The sequence below is a fragment of the Benincasa hispida genome, chromosome 5 (assembly GCF_009727055.1).
Source record: "Benincasa hispida cultivar B227 chromosome 5, ASM972705v1, whole genome shotgun sequence".
Lineage (NCBI taxonomy): Eukaryota > Viridiplantae > Streptophyta > Magnoliopsida > Cucurbitales > Cucurbitaceae > Benincasa > Benincasa hispida.
The window spans coordinates 24,579,537-24,603,664 of NC_052353.1; the positions used below are offsets into that span (position 1 = coordinate 24,579,537).

Genomic DNA, 24,128 nt, shown 5'->3' on the forward strand with positions numbered 1-24,128 from the left:
CAGGTATGTTTGAGATCCATAGAGCTGTCTCTTATACACATCTAGATGTGTATAAGAGACAGGGACAGTGGATGTTCAAAACATATGACTGGGGACCACACAAAATTCACATACCTAGAAAAGAAAGATGGAGGATACGTTACCTTCGGTGACAATAAAAAGGGTAAGATTGTTGGCAAAGGTAATATTAGTAACGGTTTGAATTTTCTTATTGAAAATGTTTTGTTGGTTGATGGTTTAAAGTATGATTTATTAAGTATTAGTCAATTATGTGATAAAGGATATAGAGTAATTTTTAGTGATAAAAATTAAACAATAGAAAATGTATGTGATGGAAAAGTTCTGTTTGTAGGAAATAGAGATAAAAATGTTTATACTTTGATCTATTAGATTGTCCTATAGTAGAAAATAAATGTTTATCTGCATTGCATGAAGATTCGTGGTTATGGTATAGAAGGTTAGGTCATGCTAGCATGCATTTAATTTCAAATATTTCTAAGAAATCCCTTGTTAGAGGTCTTCCAAAATTAAACTTTGAAAAAGATAAAGTTTGTGATGCTTGTCAAATGGGTAAACAAACTAAGTCTTTTTTCAAACCAAAGAAAATGGTTTTTACTTCTAGACCTTTGCAGCTGTTACATATAGACCTTTTTGGACCTACTAGAGTTGCAAGTCTAAGTGGAAAACATTATGCGTTTGTTATAGTTGATGATTTTTTGAGATTCACTTGGGTTTTATTTTTATCTCATAAGGATGAAGCTTTAAAATCTTTTATTAGCTTTTCAAAAATAATTCAAAATGAAAAAGGTTTTATGATTTCGAAAATTAGAAGTGATCATGGAGGAGAATTTGAAAATTCTTCTTTTGAAAATTTTTGTGAAGAAAATGGAATTTCTCATGATTTTTCCTCTCCAAAAACACCTAAATAAAATGGTGTTATAGAAAGAAAAAAATCGATCTTTACAAGAATTAGCTACCTCCATGCTTAATGAATATGATTTACCAAAATCTTTTTGGGCTGAAGTTGTTAATACTGCATCTTATGTAATGAATCGTGTTTTAATAAGACCTGTTTTAGATAAAACTCCTTATGAGCTTTTTAATAATAAAACTCCAAATATTAGCTATTTCAAAGTCTATGGTTGCAAATGTTTTATTTTGAAAGACAAAGAGAAACTTGGAAAGTTTGAGTAAAAAACGGACATTGGCATATTCTTAGGATATTCTACATGTAGTAAAACATATAGATTTTTTAATAAAAGAACTCATGTACTTGAAGAGTCAATGAATGTTGTTTTTGATGAATCACATGATGCCACTAATAAAGTTTCTACTAGTGGTAAATTAGAAATACCTGTTGAAGATCTTAGTATTAAAGATAGGGAAGCAGTATTAAATGAATCTCAGAAAGAGCCAGAAAAATCCCTCCTCAGGATTGGAGATTCTCCACTCACCATCCTCAGGAGTTAATAATAGGTGATGTATCTCAATGGGTAAGAACTCACTCTTCTTTAAATGCTTTAAATAATGTTGCTTTCATGTCTCAAATTGAACTAAAGTCTTTTAAAGATGCTGAATCTGGTTAATTGTTATGCAAGAAGAATTAAATCAATTTGAAAGAAATAATGTGTGGGAATTAGTCCCCTGTCCTAGTGATCATCCTGTTATAGGTACTAAATGGATATTTAGAAATAAAATGGATAAATCTGGTAATACTGTTAGAAATAAAGCTAGACTAGTTGCTCAAGGCTATAGTCAAGAAGAAGGAATAGATTATGAGGAAACATTTGCTCTTGTTGCTAGATTAGAATCTATTCGCATGTTGCTTGCATTTGCATCTCATAAGAATTTTACTTTATTTCAAATAGATGTAAAAAGTGCTTTCTTAAATGGTTTCATAATGGAGGATGTGTATGTTGAACAACCTCCTGGTTTTGAAAACTTTGATAATCCAAATCATGTTTTAAAATTAAATAAAGCACTTTATGGTCTTAAACAAGCTCCTAGAGCTTGGTATGACTGTTTAAGTAAATTTTTGCTAGAAAATGGTTTTAAAATAGGACTTATTGATACTACTCTTTTTATCAAAATTAAAGATAATGATATTTTATTAGTGCAAATCTATGTTGATGATATTATATTTTGTGCTACTAACTCTTCTCTTTGTGAAGAATTTTCTAAGTGTATGCATAGTGAGTTTGAAATGAGCATGATGGGAGAACTTAAATTCTTCCTTAGGCTTCAAATTAAACAACTTGAAGCTGGAATCTTCATAATTCAAGAGAAGTACACAAGGGACTTACTCAAAAGGTTTAAGTTCGATAATGCAAAAGTAGCTAAGACCCCGATGAGTACCACTACAAAGCTCGATAAAGATGAAAAAGGTAAAAGCGTAGATATTAAAGCTTATAGAGGTATGATCGGATCCTTGCTTTACTTAACTGCAAGTAGGCCAGATATTATGTTTAGTGTATGCATGTGTGCTAGATTTCAATCATGTCCTAAAGAATCGCACTTGCATGTTGTAAAAAGAATTATTAAATATTTGCTTGGTACCATTGATTTAGGCTTATGGTATCCTAAATATACATCTTTAGATTTGATTGCATATTCTGATGCTGATTTTGCTGGTAGTCTAACTGATAGAAAAAGTACTAGTGCATGTCATTTTCTAGGTAGTTCTTTAGTATCTTGGTATAGTAAAAAGCAAAATTGTGTTGCATTATCTACCATTAAGGCTGAATATATTGCTGTTGCTAGTTGTTGTTCTCAAGTTTTATGGATAAAAAAAACGTTGCGTGATTTTGGTTTAAATTTTGAACAAGTACCAATCTTTTGTGATAATACTAGTTCAATTAATTTAACTAAAAATCCCATTCAATATTCTAGAACAAAGCATATAGATATTAGACATCATTTTCTTCGAGAGCATGTACAAAATAAGAATATTGTCATTAATTATGTTAATACTAAGAACCAGGTAGCATATATTCTTACAAAGATATTAAATGAAGAAGCCTTTTGTAAAAATAAACTTGCACTTGGTATTATTAGAATTGCCGAACTATGTTTGATAGGGGGAGCATTATTCATATTTCTACGAATTTATGTGTGATAATTTATTGAGGGGGAGCATTATTTGGATGATTAAGAGGGAGAAAAATCACTTGTATATCTTTTTGTTGATAACAAAAGGGGGAGAAGTATTTTTAGTATTAGGGTGGTTTGTCATCATAAAAAAGGGGGAGATTGTTAGCTTTAGGGCTTCAATCAAACAAAGTATTTTGATGATAACAAACTCAGATTTTTGTACTAACATTTTCAGTGTTTCAGAGTCACTATCTTGTAGAGCTTGGAAAGACGATTCCAATGCAATTTGAATCGCTCAAATCGGAGTTCAAACGAGAAAGTTATAAGCAAAAGAAGATTGGAGAGGAAATCCAACGTGGCAGTGACACGTGGCACCTTGCTTGTCATGGCATCCGACGTGGCACACAAACGGTCAATATTGATGAATGGTAAGCTGACATGGCGCTCCAACCGGTCATTTTTTGCTGACAATGGCGATGATGTGGCAATGACGTGGCGACCGTGGACGAATGAGATAATGACAAGTGGCGGGTGATATTTTTTAAAAAAAAAAAGGGAAAAGGAGGAGAAATCGTTAATTGACGTGCGGATCAATAGTATGGGCGACATGTGGCGCGGTTTAAGATTTTTCAGCCTTTCAAATTTGATTTCCTCTCCTAAATTTTCATCCTTCAAATTCTTTTTATTCTCCAAATCTCAATAATTCCAATCTTCAAAATTCCTTTTCCAAATCCTTTTATTCTCCAAATCTCAATAATTCCAATCTTTCAAAATTCCTTTTCAATCCTTTTTTTATCTCCAAATCTCAATAATTCCAATCTTTCAAAATTCCTTTTCAAATCCTTTTTATTCTCCAAATCTCAATAATTCCAATCTTTCAAAATTCCTTTTCAAATCCTTTCCTTTTCTATTTTCATTCAATCTCCACCCTTCATTTGCACTCATATCCAATGGCAAAAATTTATCCCCCTCACTATAAATTCGACTTGATTTTACTCTTCATACACACACCAAAAAGCTATCAAGTCTTAAGCTCTCAATTCTCTCTACTCTCAAATTCTTGTCCTCCTTGCTCCTAATTGGCCTAGAGTTATTTTTGTGAGTTTTTTTAGTGCTCAACTTGTGTATTTAGCCTTCAAGAGGTAATATTTAGGTTTTCTTTTAATTTTTGGGAATTGTATTAAGGTGTGGGTAACACTTGGGTTGTGAGAAAAAGAAATTGGTTTGATCCTGAACTGTAAAAAGATCTTGGTTTCTCTTTACCTAGGAAAAGAGGTCGTGTGTCGGTTTGGTCCTCACCTGCAAGAGGATCACTTAGTGAAATACCCAAGGAGTCTTGGAGAGTGGAGTAGGCAATTTGCCGAACCACTATAATTCCCGTGTGTTTCTCTTCCTCCTCTCTCTTTTATTTCTTTTTTCAATTTTTTGCTTCTTGTCTAGTTATTTTTTAATTTTTCCTAATTGCATGATTTAATTTCTAGTGTGTTTTAAATTTATCCTTGATTAAATTGTCTTTAAATTTGAAGTTATCATAGCTTGCATGATTTAAGTTTTGTCTTGCATAAATTTTCTTTAATCAAATTAGTGGGTTAACTTTATTGAGCATTGTTTGAGATAAAATTATTTTTAAAAATTGGTAATCAACCCTATTCATCCCTGCGCCCCCCCCTCCCCTCCAGTATTGCCTTTAGATCCTACGGTATCAAAAAGGAGAAACAGAACCCTGTTGGACTTGGTTCGGTCTATGATGAGTTATGCTCATCTTTCTGACTCGTTTTGGGGATATGCAATAGATATTGCAGTTTACATTTTGAACAACGTTCCCTCAAAGAATGTTTTTGAATCACCTTTTGAGTTATGGAGAGGTTGTTAAAGTAGTTTGTGCCACTTCAGAATTTGGGGATGTCCAGCCCATGTGCTAATGGAAAACCCCAAAAAGTTGGAACCTTATTCAAAAGTGTGCTTATTTGTAGGTTACCCCAAGGAAACAATAGGTGGATACTTCTATGATCCAAGTAAGAATAAAGTGTTTGTATCGACAAACGCTACCTTCTTGGAAGAAGACCACATGAGGGATCATAAACCACGAAGTAAAATTGTTTTAAGTGAGATTTCTAATGAAACTGTTGAGACTTCAACAAGGATTGTTGAACGGGGTGATAGAGCAACAAAGGTTGTTGACGTCGGTTCACCTAGTCCTCCATCTCAAGAGTTGAGATTGTCTCGACGTTGTGAGAGGGTTGTAAACCCACCTGTACGCTGCATGGGTTTAACAGAAGCCCAAAATATCATAATTGATGATGGTGTTAAGGATCCATTGTCTTATAAGTAAGCAATGGAAGATGTTGACAAGGATGGAGGATTAAAGCCATGAATCAAGAAATGGAGTCCATGTACTTCAATTCTATCTGGGAGCTTGTAGATCAACCTGATGGGTAAAACCTATAGGTTGTAAATGGATCTACAAGAGGAAAAGAAGAGTAGATGGAAAGGTACAGACCATTAAAGCTAGACTTGTGGCAAAGGGTTATATCGAGATTGAAAGAGTGGACTATGAAGAAACTTTCTCACCTGTTGTCATGTTAAAGTCTATCAGGATTCTCTTGTCCATAGCCATATATTATGACTATGAGATATGGCAAATGGACATCAAGATTGCCTTTTTGAATGATAATCTTGAAGAGACCATCTACATGAATCAACCAGAAGGATTCATTGAGCAAGATCAAGAGCAAAAGGTTTGCAAGCTTAATCGGTTCATTTATGGACTGAGACAAGCATCTCAATCTTGGAATATAAGATTTGATACTGCGATCAAATCTTATGGCTTTGATCAGAATGTTGATAAGCCTTGTGTTTACAAGAAAATCATCAACAACTTAGTAGTTTTCCTCGTGTTGTATGTGGATGATATCCTACTCATTAGGAATGATGTAGGTTTACTGACTGATGTAAAGAAATGACTAGCCGCCCAATTCCAAATGAAAGATTGGGAGAGGCGTAGTTTGCTCTAGGGATCAGAATTATAAGGGATCATAAGAATAAAAGGTTGGCCTTGTTTCAAGCATCGTATATTGACAAGATGTTTGTCAGATATTCGATGCACAATTCCAAGAAGGGTTTATTACCTTTTAGGCATGAAATTGTATTGTTTAAGGAATAGTGTCCTAAGACTCCTCAAAAGGTTGAGGAAATGAGACAAATTCCCTATGCATCGGATGTTGGCAGCCTTATGTATGCAATGTTATGTACTAGACCTGACATTTGCTATGTAGTAGGGATTGTCAGTCGATATTAGTCTAATCTAGGATTAGATCACTGGACGGTGGTCAAAACGATCCTCAAGTATCACTAGAAGAAATTCGGGCTTTAATGTCGGTTTTAAACAGATATTAAAGCCCTTTAATGTCGGTTGAAGGGCTTCAATAACACCAATAACACAGCCTTGAATGTTGGTTGCAACCGATATAGTGATTAAAGCCTGTTGGTTGTATCCAACATTAAAGGTCTTTAATGTCGGTTGTAACCGACATTAAAACCTATTTTTTTTTAATTCTTAATCGACGTTGAAGCCCGAATCTATCCGTTTTATCAATTATTGTCCATTTTTTAAAGTTCCCTTGCCAAATCCATTTTTTTGGTAAAAAATTATAACATGACACATCATCATCGAACGTTATGGCTATGATATATTATTCATGTATGGATAGTAAATCTATTACATTTAATCCATAAATTTTGTTATAGAATTATAATTTAAAAGGCGTACAATAATTCAGGCCTTGAAAACACAAATTATAAGTAATACAAGGATTATGATTTTACAAACATTATGAGTTTACTGTCCCTCTCCACTTGGTAAGTATGGATCCCTTCATAATTCTTCTTGAACAAACCCCCTAGCTTTAGCAGTATCTGGTTATAGGCTTCTTTTTTTGACCACTGTTGTTCAAAGGATCATAAACAATAAAGGTTTGGGCATAAGCGTAACACATGCAACAGAAGATTGTATCCATTCAAATATATATAAATGGATAAAATGTTTGAGACCTTACCCTTAGAAACTCTGCAACTTTTCCCAGCTAACTGTTGCTGCTCGAATGTACTTTGGTTTCCATGCCAAGAGAAAACAGAAGAGCCAGATTGTAGAACAAAACACTCAGTAGAGTTCAGTGAGGTTGCAACCTAGATAATCATAAGTTGAGACGTTACCATAAGACTTGCAATGGCTCAAATTAGTACAGGCTTTCAGCATAAACATGAAACATGACCTAATGACAATGTTATAACATTATTTCCAGTCAGCTTGAATATGTATGCACACATATATTTCAAACCTCAAGAGGCAAGATTAAAAGGCATTTTAAAAAGCATGAATCACACTTAACATAGAAAGAAAATTATCAAAATCACTACTACGTACAACTTCAACTTGCACTGCTTTATTGTTGTGAATGGATGTTTATGATATCCTAATAAGGGCAATAGAATCTTCCGTGTAAGTTCCATTAGCCAATCCTTTATCTGCTATGAGTTTGTTGTAACTAGAGCTCAAGCCACCCTACACCAGAATTCATTAAGAAAATGATGGTTCTCTGTGTCTCTCAAGGACCCTCTCAGTTCCACATCAGAACCTTGTAAAAGAAACTACAATGTGATTCTAATCAAAAGAGATGAGTTAAGAAAGAAGCTTTATAAGACTACCACCTTGAGCACCACAAAAGGTTGAAAGAGGGCAATAAATTGGGGTGGCTCTTTGCCTTGAAATATACAACCCTGCCAAAAGAAAAAAGTATATGATAAGGAAATTCCCAAAGATAGAAACTATTTATCACGTATACTTTATGTTTATGATACCTAAACAAGCCTCCCTTTCAGCAAGTTGGACATTGTATTCATCAACTGTGTAGCCATCTTTTGATCTTCCTGAGGTTTGAAATAATAAAAAATGGTTTAACAGCAATAAACACATATGTTTATGTACAAATGCACTTAAATATATCATTATATGAAAATGTAAGGAATGAGAAAACATCCCTACACTTGTTTACAAGCAATTATTCTTTTACAGGAATCAAGAGTACTTTCATTAGATCAAGGAAACAATCTTCCATTATTCCCTTTCTTAAAGAATCAGCATTAGTTATTCAACTGAATTGGCAAGTGTACCACCACATTCCAAGTTTAAGTATGTAACTTACAATAGTTAGATTTTCTCAAAATAAACCCTAATGCTAACTAACCTCGATGCTATCCTTTCCAAACCAAGAGCACAAGAAATAATCTTCTTTCCTCTCACCAGAGTGGTAGGTGTAAAGAATGATGTAGTAGTCTCCACTATAAAATTTACCAATATCCTCTGCAAGCAATGGAGTTTTGGCACTGCCATTGATTCACCATACCTAGAGAATGAAAACCATCAGAACCCCAATTAAACAATCAAAACTAATCTAACCATTTCAAACAACCAAAACTGGTATCATCAAAACCTCCATTTTCCCGCCTCCCTCCAGCAACAGTGGAACTTCCTCATTCACTAGTGCACTTTTTGTTAATCCCTTGAGATCGAGACCTTGTTGCTTCAATAGAGCTGTTTACAAAAAGAGTACCATTTTGAATAATAATTAAAGTAAGGTATCTATGTCCTTTAGATGCCTACCTCTGGTGGAACATATGAACTGCCCTAGTCCTCATGCGACACATACATACATGCAAAACTAGTTTCTACCCTACTATAATTACGTATGCCCACTACCTCTGGTGAATCCCAAAGGAAACACAATATCTGGTGAATCCCGAAGGAAACACAATATCTAATAGGCATCTAACTAATCAATAAAACCACTGTCATAGTCTCAACATCATAATTATCACAATATGGTTCTATGACATACATACATGCCTCAATATCCACAAATCAAATACAACCTCATGGAATCAAATATCATCTCATGCTAGCATTCAAGTATCTACATACACAAATAAATCTTTCAGATCCTCAATTAAGAACATACATCAGTTATACTAAACTATCAGCCTATCATGCCATCGTTTTGTCATAATATTCATCTATCATATTAACTACATCTAGTGCCTAGCCCATAGGTAGTTCCAGTAGTAAGATTACTTACCTCAAATTTGGTCACAAATTAATCCAAGTAATTAACCCTCTTACAACTCTTGGAAAGCTTTGAATTCACCCTATAACATACATTACAAATATTAATTTAGCACCATTGATCCAAAAATAACAAATCCAAAGTTTCAAACTCATCTTTGGGGTCTAAATCCAATTAACAAAATTATTTAAAGATCTTCAATTTAACTTTACCTAAATTGAAAATCCGCAGATAATATTAGACAACCAACGAAACCAGCAACTCCAAGTAAGACCCTGAAATAAGAACGCACCCAAGTTTTAAAATTAAATCCAAGGCTTAATCACACATGCTCCAAGTACTGCCAAAAATCCGGGTAAACACACCCAAGGTGTGATATGAGGCGCACCAAATCTGCTAAAACAATTCCAACTTCACCTAACAGCACCTCAATACCTCCAAGAACATGAATCCAAATTTGAAACATAAAGGCCTCAATCGATTGGTGCCAAAAGTAAATGGGCAGTCAAGAATCAACTGAAAACAACCCTAAACAGCAGAAATCTTACCCAAATTGATAATCTGATGACGGCACAAGCAACGACGATGATAACAGGAGGAATCCGACGTAGATTTAGTCGATTGAAGGAGAGGCGCGACGCTGACGGCGATGACTCGGATGCAGATGCGTCTGGAGCGACGCTGGTCGGTTCGTGGTGACGCGCAGAGGAGCAGTGCTTGTTGACGGCGGCTCGATCGTGCAACAGCGAGCGGTTATGGAGGCCTGCTACAGGGCTCGGGTGGAGGTGGTCTAGTCGGGCTGAGGAGGACGGGCGGCTGAGTAAAAAAAACGGAGGGGGTGGGAGGTTTGGTCACGCGTGAGGGAGAAGGGAATTTGGGGGAGGGGTTATAAAATAATAATAATAATAAACTAAAAAAGGAAATAAAAATAAACTATATTTTATTCTTTTCCTTATTCAACTCTATACTATTAAATTCCTTTCCTTCCCAAAATGAAATTAATTTCTGCCATTAATTTCCAAATTGAATAATTTCACGCCAACAATTAAAATCCCGCAATTACACTTGAAGTCCAAAATTCCAAAAATGCCCTTCAATAATAAAAATTACTGAAATTACATTATTACTAACAAAATACGGGGTGTTATATTCTTTCCTCCTCAAAGAACTTTCGTCCTCGAAAGTTCATTCCTGAAAAAGCTCTGGGTACTGGGCCTTCATCTCATCCTCTCGCTCCCAGGTAGCCTTCTTGAACTAGTGATTCTGCCACAGGACTTTCACAAATGCAATTTCCTGGCGGCGCAATGTCTTTACTTCTCTGGCGAGGATCTCTACAGGTTTCTCCTCGTAGCTCAAGTTTTCATTCAACTGCAAGGGCTCGAAGTCAACGACATGAGACGGGTCTGTCGCATACTTCCTCAGCATCGAAACATGGAAGACATTATGAATTGAAAAGAGTGTTGGCGGCAATGCCAATTGGTAAGCTACGAGGCCAACTCGTTCCAAGACCTCGAAAGGTCCAATGAATCTTGGGCTCAACTTCCCTCTCCTGCCAAACCTCAGAATACCTTTCATGGGTGCCACTTTTAAGAACACCTTAACACCAGTCTCAAATTCCAGGTCCTTACGTCTCACATCAGCGGCATAGCTCTTTTTCCTGCTCTAAGCTATTTGCATACGAGCCCTGATCTTCTGTATTGCCTCATTCGTGGTCTGTACTAGTTCGAGTCCTAGCAATTTCCTCTCTTCTACCTCATCCCAATACAAGAGACCTGAAACTCTTCCCATAAAGTGCCTCAAATGGTGACATCCCAATAGTGGACTGGTAGCTGTTATTATAAGCAAACTTCATCAGATGCAAGTGAGCATCCCAGCTTCCTGAAAAACTCTATGGCACAGGCACGCAACATGTCTTCCAATATCTGATTCAATAACTCAGACATCCCAATAGTGGACTGGTAGCTGTTATTATAAGTAAACTTCATCAGATGCAAGTGAGCATCCCAGCTTCCTGAAAACTCTACGGCACAGGCACGCAACATGTCTTTTAATATCTGATTCAATAACACGGTCTGTCCATTAGTCTGTGGGTGAAAAGTTGTATTGAAATCCAACTGGGTCCCCAAGGCTGCCTGAAGACTCTTTCAGAAGTTAGACGTGAAATGAGGGTCTCTGTCCGACACAATGGACACAAGCACTCTGTGTAATCTCACCACCTCCTTCATGTATATTTGTGCCCACTTATTTATTGAAAAGGTGGACCTCCTAGGTATGAAATATGCTAATTTAGTAAGTCTGTCTACCACAACCCAAATCACCGTGAAACCTTTGACTGTCCATGGCAACCCTACGATGAAGTCCATAGACACATGCTCCCACTTCCATTCTGGCACACTCAATGGTTGTAACAAGCCTACTGGCTTCTTCCTCGGGGCTTTCACTTGCTGGCACACCAAGCACTTACTGACGAACTCCGCAACCTCTCTTTTCATATCATTCCATCAGTAAGAACGTTTCAAGCCCTGATACATCTTGGTGCAGCTAGGGTGAATAAAAAATAAGGAACTATGAGCCTCTGACAACAACTCATTCTTAATATCATTATCTGCTGGCACGCACAAATGTCCCTGATAAAGAAGACCACCTTCCGCTGATATTGAGAATTTTCCATCCTGGCATGATTCCACCTACGAACTCTCTCCTCCAGATAAGGGTCACAATGCTACGCATCAATAATTCTCTGCCTTAGACTCGGTCGCACTGACAACTACACTAACTGTGCTATGACCTTCCCCACTGCGATTGCATTTTCTGCCCGCTCTAGCTCCTTGCACAAATAAGTCTGTCTAGTAATGAGGGTTGCTGAATGAGCCACATTTCTGCTTAGGGCATCTGCCATTACATTTTCCTTCCCTGGGTGGTACAAAATTTTGCAGTCATAATCCTTCACCAGCTCTAACCACCTTCTTTGCTTCATGTTCAACTCCTTCTAAGTGAAAAAGTACTTTAAACTCTTGTGGTCGGTGAATATCTGTATCTTCTCTCCATATAAGTAATGTCTCCAGATCTTAAGAGCAAAAACCATTGCTGCTAACTCCAAGTCATGTGTGGGATAATTCTGTTCATGCTTCTTTAGCTGACGTGAAGCGTAAGCAACTACTCTACCCTGCTGCATCAGTACGCCTCCCAACCTCTTCTTGGATGCGTCATTATAAATGACAAAACCACCTGATCCATCTGGTACTATAATGACAGGGATTGAAACCAACCTCTGCTTGAGATCTTAGAAACTATTCTCACAAGCCTCATTCCAAACGAAAGGGGCTCCCTTGCGGGTCAACTCAGTCAATGGGGCGGCTATGCGAGAGAAGTGCTTTACAAATCGTCTATAGTAGCCGGCTAGCCCCAGGAAACTGCGTACCTTACTGGCTGTGGTTGGATGAGCCCAACTCATAACTGCCTCAATCTTTGCAGGATCCACAGAGAAACACCTTCCTTTGATACGACATGCCCTAGAAAGGACACTTGCCTCAACCAAAACTCAGATTTAGAAAACTTAGCATATAGCTTATTGGCCCTCAACGTCTCCAAAACTTTTCGCAAATGCTCCTCATGTTTGACCTCTGTCTTGGAATAAACCAAGATGTAGTCAATAAAAACAATCACGAAGGTGTTGAGGAATTCCTTGAACACCTTATTCATCAAATCTATGAACACTGCTGCGGCATTCGTTAGTCCGAACGACATCACTATGAACTTATAATGCTCATACCTCGAACGAAAAGCTGTCTTGGGTATGTCATTGTCCTTTATTCTCAGCTGATGGTATCCTGACCGGAGATCAATCTTTGAGAATACCGTAGCTCCCTGTAACTGGTCGAACAAGTCATCAATCTTAGGAAGGGGATACTTGTTCTTGAAGGTCACCTTGTTCAGCTCCCTATGGTGACATGCTAGGGCATATGAAACCCTTGTTCAACAACTCCTGCAATTGGACCTTTAATTCCCTCAGCTCTGCTGGTGCCATCCTGTTTGGAGCCATCGAAATAAGGGTCGTGCCTGGCTCCAACTCAATAGCAAAATCTATCTCCCACTGCGGGGGCAGTCAAGGAAGATCCTCTGGGAAAATGTCTGGAAAATCTCTCATTATTGGCTCTGAAGTCAAGGTGACTTCAGCCCCTCTAGTGTCAACCACATTGGCCATAAAGCCCCAGGCTCCTTGGTCAAACATTCTATTGACCTTTAATGTTGAAATCACTTTGGGTAGGACCACAGTCCCAACCCCGTTAAACTTAAAACTGGCTCCTGTATGAGGGTTAAAGATGACCTCCTTACGGAAGAATCTATGCTGGCATGATTAGCAGCTAAGCAATCCATTCCCAAAATCACATCTAATGCGTGATTTGCTATCTCTACCTGACATGCTTTTATCTTTTTTATGGCTAACATGATCACTCCTGATGGAGTGGAGATAGACAGTGCAAAGGGCAAAGTTTCTAAGTCTAACATGGCATGCTTTACAAATATAGAAGATATAAATGAGTGCGAAGAGCCAAAGTCAAACAAAACTAAAGCATGGTGCCCCAAAATGGGAAGTGTACCTGTCACCACTATGCCTGACTTCTCGGCCTCACGCCGAGTGGTAGAAAACACCCTACCCTACTACTGTTGAAAACTCGAGCCTCCCTGAAACGAGCTTACAGGTTGGCTCCTGAGTTCAGACACATTCCTCCTTGGTCATTTCTCTGACATATGCCCTTCTAGCCACATCGAAAACAGACCTTAGAGCCGGCTAGGCATCATCCCCAGTGTCGCCTACCACAAGTAGTGCATATCGGCCTATCCTCCTTGACGTGGTGCATTAACTGTGTTCTGGTTCCTCTGCTGATGCTCAGGAGCCCTGGGTTCAACCTTTCTTTTCTGACCTGCAGAGGTCCCAATCCCGAGCGGCCTCCTGTACTCTTCTCCTGCCTGGAAGTCAGTATCGATCCTCACGGTGGCCCCAGTGTCGCCGCGTACTTCTTGAGGTCCAAGGCATGTACCATACCTCGCAGTCCGCTCCTCAGACCCTGGATGAATCTTTCAGTCCTCGCTTCCTTGGTGGTTACTAGTTTAGGAGCAAAGTGGGACTGCTTATCACATTCCTGTTCATACTCCTCCACCGACATAACTCCCTATTTCAAGTTCAAGAATTCTGTCTAGTTGTTGTATCGGGTGTTAGCCGTAAAATACTTCTCATAAAAGCGCTCCTTGAATTGCTCCCAAGTTGCAAGTTTCCCACCAGTATCAATCATTTTCTTTGCTGAACGCCACCAGATTTCTGCATTGCCAATCAACATGAAAACTACGCATTGAAGCTTGTGCTCTTCTAGGCACCTCATAAAACAAAAAATTGTCTCGATAGATGACAACCACATCTCTGCTTTGGTGGGGTCCCCCAACATCCATCAAAGGAGCGAGGGTCAAACTTCCTGAAATCCCTCAAATGTTTAGCCTCAAGAGACAAGCCTTGCATGTCTCTATCTTACGGTCGGGTCTGCTGTAACTGCTCGGGTGGCACCGGTTCCTTCTGAGCCTGGTTTTTGGCAGTCTATCTTGAGATCTTTTTACGAATCAGCTCTTGCGGTTTTCCCATCAGGGAGGATGCAACAGCTTCACTAATTTTGGCTTCCATTGCCTTCTCATCGACTTGGGCTATAGGTGGATTTAGAGCTGTCGGGACAGTCTGGCTACACTCAACTCCCTCTTCTTGCACCCCTCCTCTAACGGTCTTTCTTGTTCTAGGTTTAGGTGCCATGTTCTGTCATGAACTCATAAATTAACTATCTATCTCTGGGTCTTTCACAGAAATCATGCTATAAAAACACTACATCACTAATCTCATATATACACTGAAACTTTCATTAGTACGACATACCTGGCAATGACGAGGAATCTGTACTGGGCCACAGGGACAATCTAGACTTATATAGTAAGTCAGTCTATAGAACCCAAAACGTGGACTCTGATACCAACTGTAACGACTCGACCCCCTAGGACTTAAGTTAGGCCGTTACTAAATACATGCATGCATGGAACTTAAAACGACACTCTTTTATGGTGAAATAAATGCTAAATAAATAAGGTAATTTCCAAAGTCCTTTATTAAATGCAAATATTAAAAACAACAATAGGGTACCCATAAATCATAAATGTTAATAAATAAGTCTGAAAACAATCCTTAATAGTAGGTTTCAAATATCAAAACTTAAAATTAAGTAAAACATGAAAGGAAATCTAATCATGAGCAGAAGCATAAAATTAGTCCTAGTGGCTCGATCATGAATTCTGCTTGTCCTTCGCCGGTGCATCTCTACCTTTACCTGAAACAACAACATGAGAAAGAATGAGTATAAAATACTCAGTAAGTAACCCCACTACTAGGGTCAGGTTAGGCATCTATGTCCTCTAGATGCCTACCTCTGGTGGAACATATGAACTGTCTTATTCCTCATGGGACACATACATACATGCAAAACTAGTTTCTACTCTACTATAATTATGTATGCCCACTACCTCTAGTGAATCCCAAAGGAAACACAATATCTGGTGAATCCTGAAGGAAACACAATCTGGTGAATCCTAAAGGAAACACAATTTGATGAATCCCGAAGGAAACACAATATCTAATGGGCATCTAACTAATCAGTAAAATCACTGTCATAGTCTCAACATCATAATTATCACAATATGGTTCTATGACATACATACATGTCTCAATATTCACATATCAAATACAACCTCATGGAATCAAATATAATCTCATGCTAGCATTCAAGTATCTACGTGCACAAATAAATCTTTCAGATCCTCGATCAAGAACATACATCGGTTATACTAAATTATCAGTCTATCATGCCATCGTTTTATCATAATATTCATCTATCATACTAACTACATCTAGTGCCTGGCCTGTGGGCAGTTCCAGTAGTAAGATTACTTACCTCAAATTTGGTCACAAATTAATCCAAGTAATTAACCCTCTTACAACTCTTGGAAGGCTTTGAATCCACCCTATAACATACATTACAAATATTAATTTAGCACCACTGGTCCAAAAATAACAAATCCAAAGTTTTAAACTCTCTTTGGAGTATAAATCCAATTAACCAAATTATTTAAAGATCTTCAATTTAACTTTACCTAAATCGAAAATCCGCAGATAATATCAGACAACCAACGAAACCAGCAACTCCAAGTAAGACCCTGACATAAGAACGCAACCAAGTTTTAAAATTAAAACCAAGGCCTAATCACACATACTCCAAGTACTGCCAAAAATCTGGGTAAACTCACCCAAAGTGTGATATGAGGCGCACCAAATCTGCTAAAACAATTCCAACTTCACCTAACAGCACCTTAATACCTTCAAGAACATGAATCCAAAGTTGAAACATAAAGGCCTCAATTGATTGGTGCCAAAAGTAAATGGGCAGTCAAGAATCAACTGAAAACAACCCCAAACAACAGAAATCTTACCCAAATTGATAAATCTGATGATGGCACAAGCAACGACGGCCACGACAGTTGGAATCTGGCATAGATCCGATTGACTGAAGGAGAGAAGCGGCGCTGGCTACAGTGGCTCAGGTGCAGATGCGTCTGGAGCGGCACTGGTTGGTTCGTGGGTGACGCGCAGAGGAGCAACACTGGTCGGCGGCGGTGAGTGGCTGTGGAGGCTCGCTACCAACCGGTGAAACGGTCTGGTTGGGCTGAGGACGGCAACAGTTGGCGATCTGATCGGGCTAAAGAGGACGGCGGCTGGCGATCTAGTCGGCTGAGGAGGACAGACAAGCTGAGTAAAAAAATGGAGGGGGGTTTGGTCGTGCGTGAGGGAGAAGAGAATTTGGAGGGGGGGGGGGGTTATAAAAATAATAATAATAATTAATAATAATACTAAAAAAGGAAATAAAAATAAACTATATTTTATTTTTTTCCTTATTCCACTTTATACTATTAAATTCCTTCCCTTCCCAAAATGAAATTAATTCCTACCATTAATTTCCAAATTGAATAATTTTACGCCAACAATTAAAATCCTGCAATTAACACTTGAAGTCCAAAATTCCAAAAATGCCCTTCAATAATAAAATTACTTAAATTACTTTATTACTAAAAAAATACGTGGTGTTACAGATTTTAATTTAGAGTGTATTTTGTTTTAGTTTTTATTTTTTTTATTTTTGTTGATTCCTTTCTTGGTTGATTCTTTGTGGTGTTTCCATGATTAATAATGTGTTTATTTATAATTTTGGGTGGCATTGTGGGTTTCTTACTGACCTAATTTTAAGGTTCTAACACCGACACCACCACCAAATTGCCTTTCACCACCATCCTTTCCGATTAGTTATCTTTGAAAGTCTGTGAAAACCACTACAGAAAGCCGTGATTCAATTCTCCATTTTTATATTATTTTATAGAAACTTTTAAAAATAGAGGACGAAAAACTAGTCAAGCATTAAAATTACAACATAGCAACATACAAGGAGAAAAAGGGAATTAGGGTTAGGCTTAACACTTACCCTTGAAAGTCACAAGTCTTCTTGATTTCCTCTTCCAATTGTCATGTTACGCTCCAAATCCTCCTTAGATCCACTGAACAAAACTAGCAACACCCCAAAACCCAAAACTGGGGTTTTTTTGGAAAAAACCACCACCATAATGGAAACCTCTATCTTCTCTTTGTGGTAAGAATCCAGAAGAGGTGGACTCGCCAATGATTTTGAAGAGGGAAGAGATTTTTGAGAGAGAAGAGTTTTGAGGAAGAAAAAAGAAAACTAAAACTCAACTTGTTAAAACCAACCTCACATTACCACGGTAGAAGAGATTAAGAGGGAGGGAGTTATCATTTTAATTAATTTAAGAAAAATAATTAATCCTAAACTATACACTATTACATAAACTTACCTTATATATCATAGATGCTATATATTAAAACTATATGTTATATCTAATATAACACATATAACTTATAGTATATATTATATCAAAATATCATATAATCTATGGTTTAATATTCTCTTAATTAACTTATAGTATTTATATGAATCTCATCCATATAATTAATATTCGAATCAAATTCAAATATTCATTTTTCTCTCAAAATACTTTATATTATAATGTATCAAATACATTATAATTAATTATATCACATATAAATAATTTTCTCAATTAATTTAAACAATTCTAAATTATAAAAAATTTTAAATTTCATTCTCAATAATGTCAGTTGAGACTACCGAGAGGACCTTATGGACCTATAGATTGATGTTCTAAAGGTACTTGAATAATTAATTAAACTCTTTAATTAAATTACCCAACTTCCATTAAACTGTCGGTCACCCACTAAAAGGCCAACAATTGCACTATTCGCACTACAGATAAATTTCAGTGTCCATTGGATATAACCAATCAATGGTGTATTGACCTTCACAAATTGCTCTAAGTACAACTAAGCCAAAATTACCGTTTTGCTCCTGTAGTTTCATCTAACTCCTTAAATGCTATTGATCCCTCTAATGAACAATAAGTCATAGTCCAACTATGACCAAACCCTATCGGGTCAGGAGAGAGTGTGGTGCCACATTGTTCAAGCCTTGGAACAATTTCTCTACTTTCTCTAACTAAAAAGAGCAGTAAATTCTTCTTGTGTAGCTACATTCCTAGCTTCTAATCAGATGAATCCCCAAAATGGTATAGATTCGTAGGCAAGAGTTCACAACTCAACTCACGATTCAAGTTAAGCCGCCTATGGTCATCATGGTGTAATTTAAGTCTCTTCTATCAATGGTGTTAATGGAGAGGCTATTCATTTCATGGTCTAGTCTTATACAAACTCTTTTTATAGAACACTCCACTCATATGTCTCCATATGAATGATCAGGATCAGACCATTTGTAGTACTTTACAACAAATGTAACAATTACAACGCAAACTGTATTTATAGTATCACCAAGATAAGATATCCAACCTTATACATCTACTACAAATAGTTTAGGTTATCACTTAAACATGATCCACCTGTATGTCTCCACATCATTTTTAAGTTACAGAAGATGACTTTGGATCTTAGTTTATTGGTTTTATGGGTTAATGCTACTATATGTCCTATCAATGCCTCCTATTTTATTAAATAAATAAATTGTTTGTACATTACAATTAAAAACTACAAGACCCACGAGATTTAGGGCATCAACCCCAACAATCTCCTACTTGTGTTAAAAGCTAATGGGGTGTACATCATATAAGTAAATCTAATATAAAAGTACACAAAAACAAGAAAGTAAGGCATACAATACCTGCCCAGTACAAAATCTCCACTTGCCCTAAACAAGATGTGGCATGTCCCATAGACCCATACTCTGTAAACGACCCTCAAACACCTTAGCCGTGGGGGCTTTCGTAAATGAATCAGCAACGTTGTACACTAAAGTTATCTACGTGATGATCATGTCCCCTTGATGCACAATATCTCATACCATATGATACTTCCTGTGCTTCTCGTGCTTGTGACTTGATGACTAAAATTAAACACGAACGCAATTATGCGATGCATGTCTTAGGTTATGCGTTGGTGGTCATGCGATGGAATGGAATGAATGCGTTGATCTCATATGTAATGACCATGTGTTCCTGTCACAAGTGTTCTTACGCTCTCGCCAAGTATAACGAGAACGCAAGTTTCTCTGGTAATCCGAGGTCGAACTCAGGGACTTATAGCTGAATGTATGCGATGATATGTTTGCGGCGGATGAATAAAAGAATGATGGGGGTTATAAACTATAAACTACTCCTACTCCTAACTAACAGACAAAGCAGTGGGAATATGACTGAGAGGTAGAGACACGGCAACTATTGACGTGTAGTAAAATGCATGGAAAAAGAGATAAAATGTGAGGATGTCTTCACTGCAACACTAAGCTTGACTGCAAGGGCAACCCCAGCCAATGCAAGCTATGCGATCATGCTACACACACTTGTGCCTAATTCTAGGACGCATGCGATGTATATGCAATAGTGCCGAGAAGCCTGTTTCTAAGCCTCCATAACCCACTCACGTGCTCTCACACCTAAGCGTGGTGACCACATACCACCGTATCCTACTTCTGGACGCATGCAATATCCTATCCGTAGGGTGCATACGCTGTGTAATAGCTAACAAAGCTTATTCCTAAGTTCCCCATTCTTGCTTATGCAATCCAATCCGCTCTCCCGAGACTTAGATTTGGTTTTTAGACTACTCTTCCAAGTATGCCTAAATGATGAATGATGCGCTCATAAGACAAGGTAATCACATAAACCTGGCTGATGTAAGATTATTCCTATATTTAGTGAACACTTGCTTACATTGCTTAATGCGACCAACCACTTACCCTCCCAGGCAGTTAGTTGTTGCTAACTTTGCTCGTAGACAAGCATTGCGTCCACCTATAGACAAGCGTTGCTATAGCTTCACATTAAACAAATAAGGTTTTCTCACAACACTCATGCAACGCACACCTCCTAGTGGTTTGCTACATGCTTCATATTCCTATGTCACATGATTAAGTATGCGATACTCTAACAGTCTTACTCAATGATGTAATGAGAGTTAAGGATGCTAAGTAAATGAAGACGGAGATGAAGTCGAAGGAAAATATAGAAATGCATTGATCACAAAATGTATTAATTCCTTAAGCTAAAATGTAATACAATACAATATAAGGAAAGAAGAGAAATGGAACGGTTAGCTGGAAGCAATGTCTTACTTCCAGCAGATGTGTGTGAAGGCTGCCGGTGGTGCCATGGAAGGGCGGTGGAGCGGACTCTCTCGAGCTCTAACTTCGACGAAGGCTCTGGTCGTCACTCGAAATGGATGAAGGAGATGAATAACTCTCAAGCTATCTTCTCACACTTTTGTCTGGATTACAAGGATCCGCCCTAAGGCGAGCCTCAGGCGAAAAACCTTGGATAAATTGAATTTCTACTCAACGGCTTCTATTTATAGAGCTGGAACACCGACAGCATTAATGGACCTGCTCTGATTCTGACATTAGCGGCGCAATGGTCCTTTTTTGAATCTCTGCTACTAACGGTGTGGTAGGTAAAATATCAACATCATCTTTTGATTCTCGAAAAGTATACGTTCATGTTGCATTCCACCAACCTTGTGTTTATCCCTCTATTATGGTTATCATTATATAGCCGTAACTTCTATGTGATGACCACATTCGCTTGATGACCGCAACTTCTATGCGATGACCGCATTCGCTTGACGGCCGTGACTTCTATGCGATGGACACATGCGGTCGATGGCCGCAACATCCATGCGTTGAACATATGTGTTTGCTTTTGTGGTGGAGAGATTCTCCGCATGCGGTCGTCTTTGCGATAACCCAGCTTCTGCGTATACGTCCGCTTCCTGCGTTAGCTACAAAGATAGACAATTGAATGCATAATAACGCATAATAGTGGTTAACTGAGATTCTTGATGCCAATCGACGCAAACTCGTTTTCTCATGAATTCCTAACATATTCGCCGCATATTTTACTTAACAACTCTCATAATTCTAAATAAAAGGCCTAAGATGACGTGCATTTCTGCCCGTCATCATGACTTCTAAGCTCCCTGAAATTAGCCACAATACCACTATTATCACAATAAAGGGTGATCGGCTTTGACATGTCTACAACCACTTCTAGATTAGTCAAGAACTTCCTGAGCTAAACAACCTCCTTGGCAGCTTCACGAGCTGCTACATACTTTGCCTCCATGGTGGAGTCAATAATGCACCCTCGTTTGGTGCTTCTTTAGACTAAAACTCCTCCCTTAAGAGTGAACACTGATCCTGAAGTGGATTTCCTAGAATCTCTATCAGTCTAAAAATCAGAGTCTGTGCATCCTATAAGGATAAAATTCTTAGACCCATACACGAGCATGTAGTACCTCATTCTCCGAAGATACTTGTGGATGGTTTTAACGATAATCCAGTGATTTAATCCTGGACTTGATTGATATCTTCTTACTATCCATTACATAACAGATGTTAGGTCTAGTACATAACATCTCATACATTAAACTACCAACAATTTATACATAGGGGATTCATCTCATCTCCTCAACTTCTTGACGTGTCTTAGGACACTGTTTCATAGACAAAGAAACTCCATGCTTGAAAAGTAGCAAAGCTCTCTGGGAGTTTTGCATCTAATACTTGACAAGCATTGTCAATGTGTGAAGCCTGAAACAAAGCTAACGTTTTGTTTTTTCGATCTTTAAAGATCTGAATGCCCAAAACAAACTGTGCCGCTCCCAAATATTTTATTTGAAATTGGGTCGCCAACCAATGTTTAACTTTAGTCAGTAGACATACATCATTCTCAATGAGTAGGATATCATCTATGTATAGCACTAGGAAAGTTACTAATTTGTTGATGAATTTCTTCTAAACACAAGGCTTATCAACATTCTGATCAAAGTCATAAGATTTGATCACAGTATCAAATCTTATATTCCAAGATCGAGAAGCTTGTTTCAATCCATAAATGGACTGATTAAGCTTGTAAACTTTTGCTCTTGACCTTGGGTTATAAATCCCTCATGTTGTTGCATATAAATAGTCTCCTCAAGATTGTCATTCAAAAAGACAATCTTGACGTCCATTTGCCAAATCTCATAGTGATAATATAAGGTAATGGACAGAAGTATTTGGATAGACTTCAACATGACAACAAGTGAGAAGGCCTCCTCATAGTCGACTTCCTCAACTTTGGTATAATCTTTTGCCACAAGCCTAGCTTTAAAGATTTGCACCTTCCTATGAACATCTTGTTTCCTCTTGTAGATCCATTTAAAGCCTATAGGTTTTACTCCATCAGATTGATCTACAAGATCCCAAACTAAATTGAAGTACATAGACTCCATTTCGAGATTCATTCATCTTTGTCAACATCCTCCATTGTCTTCTTATAAGATAATGGATTCTCAATGTCACCATCCGATATGACAACTAATGTTTTTGTTACACCTATATAACGAATAGGCAGGTTCGTTGTTGGGTTATATGTCTTAAAACTCACAGTTTGTAAAGTTAAACATTTTCTATTATCAATAAAGATGTTATTCAACATTTATTCAATAAAGTTGTTATCGATTTTTGTAAATTGTATTTGCGAAGAATAAATCCAATAAACTAAGATCCATGACTATTATATGAATACTTGAACTTGATGTAGAGACATAAAGATGGATCAAGTTCGAGAAAATAGCCAAAACGGTCTATAGTATACGAATAAGGTTGGGTGCCTTATTTTGGTAACACTATCAGATGTAACTCACTCTGTAGTTATTACAATTTGTTGTAAGGTGCTATAAACGAAGTGATCTTAATTCGTTCATGTATTGACATGAGGAGTGAGGGCGTCCTATGTAATGAGTTTGCATAAGATCGAACCAAGAAATAAGTCACTTTTACTTTATAACGCTCTTTACTGTTTAAGACTGACTATTTCACTTAGATGACCTAGGTAACTCGATCATAATTCTAAACTACCTATGAATTCTTGTTTATTCAGGATTATCCTTAGATTTTCATAGGTGAGGGTTGACTCAACAATGTCGGCTCAATAAGCCTCCCATTTCAAAGGTAAGACTGGGTAAATAACTGGGGACATAGGTACAAGATGGAATTCATGCCTACCCACTTTAGGGATAGGAGAAAGGTTGTTCTCTTAAGTGCAGAATCTAGGTCTTGAACAAGAGGCCCCACCCACTCATTGGCCCGAAAGGGATCCGGTTTAGTGACTAGATCACAAACCAATTGTTCATTAGAGAATTAGTTGAACTTAAGGAGCAAGACGTAATTTCGGGGGTAAAAACAACATTTGACCTAGCCGTTATTA

At 37.6% G+C, this 24,128-nt stretch overlaps 2 long non-coding RNA genes across 4 annotated transcripts; both read right to left on the reverse strand.

Moving 5' to 3' along the window:
- Positions 1-6,856: 6,856 nt before the first annotated feature.
- Positions 6,857-15,301, reverse strand: LOC120078058. Of its 3 annotated transcripts, XR_005481905.1 has the most exons (11): positions 13,811-15,301; positions 9,758-10,025; positions 9,422-9,484; positions 9,222-9,291; positions 8,580-8,680; positions 8,334-8,492; positions 7,948-8,016; positions 7,798-7,866; positions 7,514-7,651; positions 7,146-7,275; positions 6,857-7,032 (listed from the first exon to the last, which is right to left on the reverse strand). It is a non-coding gene; the product is annotated as an uncharacterized LOC120078058 (long non-coding RNA). The 3 variants fall into 3 exon arrangements; XR_005481906.1 differs by lacking the exon at positions 13,811-15,301 and having other exon boundaries at positions 7,514-7,724; positions 9,758-10,216; XR_005481904.1 differs by lacking the exon at positions 13,811-15,301 and having other exon boundaries at positions 9,758-10,214.
- A 207-nt stretch (positions 15,302-15,508) lies between these two features.
- On the reverse strand, positions 15,509-17,093 carry LOC120078407. The gene is made up of 5 exons (XR_005482006.1): positions 16,728-17,093; positions 16,545-16,614; positions 16,392-16,454; positions 16,193-16,262; positions 15,509-15,571 (listed from the first exon to the last, which is right to left on the reverse strand). It is a non-coding gene; the product is annotated as an uncharacterized LOC120078407 (long non-coding RNA).
- Positions 17,094-24,128: the final 7,035 nt, after the last annotated feature.